The sequence below is a fragment of the Haliotis rufescens genome, unplaced genomic scaffold, assembly GCF_023055435.1.
Source record: "Haliotis rufescens isolate VD_foot unplaced genomic scaffold, xgHalRufe1.0.p SCAF_84, whole genome shotgun sequence".
NCBI lineage: Eukaryota > Metazoa > Mollusca > Gastropoda > Lepetellida > Haliotidae > Haliotis > Haliotis rufescens.
This window is the reverse complement of record NW_025964377.1, coordinates 1-2,589: the sequence shown is the minus strand read 5'-3', so window position 1 is coordinate 2,589 and position 2,589 is coordinate 1.

Below are 2,589 nucleotides of genomic sequence, written 5' to 3'. Positions count from 1 at the left end.
GCTTACCCAAATAACTACACAAATGTTCCTATAGCTAGATACAGTAAACTACGGTTATAACGAACTCAAGGGGACTAGTATTTTTATAAGCATATATACAGCATAACTACAGCAAATAGTCGGGACTACAAAGTAAGTTCGTTATATCCGTCAGTTCGTTATAAGCGTGTTCGTTGTAATCGGAGTTTACTGTACTCACAAATATTCCGTTAAAACACAGTGCAGTCCGTTGGCAACCTGGAGGTCGAATATTGTTCCGCGATAATTCTACTCTCGTGGTTTGGTAATGTCGCAACGTCGCACGGTGGTACCGCGACCTGTCACGTTTAAGTTAATAGGTGAGGTGAGGTGAGGTGAAATGAGGTCGTCGCGTCAAGATTACTGCACTTATATAGCGACGTGCATGTACGTGTGTGTGTTTGTGTGGCTGCTTGTACTAGTCCGGACTGATTTATAGTGCTAGCTCACTGAGATACCATGCCGCAGTTTAACATGAATACCCCACTCAGACACAGTATACTGACTCCGAGCCGACCAGTCCTTGTTTTAGCTCCTTAATGCCGAGCGCCAGACAGTGTAACAACAAGTACCATCTTTTAACGTCTTTTGGTATGACGCGGTCGGGGATCGAACCCCGGACCTTCCGCTCTCCGGGCGGACGCTCTACCACTAGACCACGGAGGCGGTCTTTAAGTTAATAGTTATAAAAATAACAGTAGTAATAACAATAGTAGTAGTAGCAGTAGCAACAGCAGTAGTATTATTAGTAAAAGTAGCAGTGGCAGTAGTAGTGTTGATATATTTCATATAGGAAAAAACAAGGGTGAGATTCTATTTATCATCCAACATCATTCTTCCCACTTTTCAGTTTGCAGATAGTAATAAGCAGTTAAAAAGTACTGCTAACAGCTTCAGTAGCAGTGATGTCATTTGATTGTGACGTCATGGTAACAATGACGTCACAATGGTCTGCAAAGCATTGTGATGCAATTGCATTGCAGCAGCATCTACACTGTATATATCACTTGATTTCACCCAAGTGATCTCTCCTTTGGGAGCCAGTTTTGAGTGATAAAATGCATTATTTAATTTCAAAATACATTTTCTTATTGAACGTTCGATGAAGCACAGTTACTTTTTCCGATCCTAAATTTATAGTTTGTACTGCATTGGGAATGTGGTGCCCTAAAATCTTGGCTTAATATAAACACAAAACTAATAAACTATAACCCATAAGCTAGAGGCTTTGGTCTAGGTCTTGCAACATTAGACAGCATAGGGGATCAAGATGAATGCAGGTAGCTATTCGTGAGGCCTGCTGTCACCTGATTTGATAAAGTCAAAATGGTTCATGATACATGTTTCCTGTGGGGACACACGTGAAGATCAGAGGAAGAATAGGTCTTCAGAAACCCATGCTTGCCGTAAAAAGCGACTATGCTTGTCGTAAAAGGCGACTAACGGGATCGGGTGGTCAGGCTAGCTGACCTGGTTGATGCTTGTCAACGCATCCCCATGCGTCGATCGATGGTCACTGGATTATCTGGTTCAGACTCGATTATGTACCGACCGCCGTAATATAGCTAGCTGGAATATTGTTGATTAGTGGGGAAACAGTGTGTGTGTTGGGGGGGGGGGGGGGGGGGGGGGGGGGGATGTACACGCCAAGCTGCACGTCACGCTGAAGCTTGCCTCCCTCTCCTCACCGCTAGGGGTCATTTGGATATTAGGTTGTTGTCACGGACTTTGTACCCGGGCATTCCTTGTGAGACAAACTGAAATCTGTATTTGTTCAACTTCTGATTTATTGTGACAGTGTACATGTGGGCTATGAGCAGGTCCACATGCCACATCACCGGTCCGCTTCGATCTGTTGCAGCCACTGCTGTGTCCGCGTCATTATGTTGTACTCAAGGTTCTGTCCACGTCATTCTGTTGTACCCTCGGCTCTGTCAACGTCATTCTGTTGTACCCTCGGCTCTGTCTACGTCATTCTGTTGTACCCTCGGCTCTGTCCTGGTCATCTTCTTGTACCCTCGGCTCTGTCCACGTCATTCTGTTGTACCCTCGGCTCTGTCCACGTCATTCTGTTGTACCCTCGGCTTTGTACCCTCGGCTCTGTCCACGTCATTCTGTTGTACCCTCGGCTCTGTCCACGTCATTCTGTTGTACCCTCGGCTCTGTCCTGGTCATCTTCTTGTACCCTCGGCTCTGTCCACGTCATTCTGTTGTACCCTCGGCTCTGTCCACGTCATTCTGTTGTACCCCCGGCTCTGTCCACGTCATTCTGTTGTACCCTCGGCTCTGTCCACGTCATTCTGTTGTACCCTCGGCTCTGTCCTGGTCATCTTCTTGTACCCTAGGGCTCTGTCTACGTCATTCTGTTGTACCCTCGGCTCTGTCTATGTCATTCTGTTGTTCCCTCGGCTCTGTCTATGTCATTCTGTTGTACCCTCGGCTCTGTCTACGTCATTCTGTTGTACCCTAGGGCTCTGTCTACGTCAGACAGAGCCCTAGGGTACAACAGAATGACGTAGACAGAGCCGAGGGTACAACAGAATGACATAGACAGAGCCGAGGGAACAACAG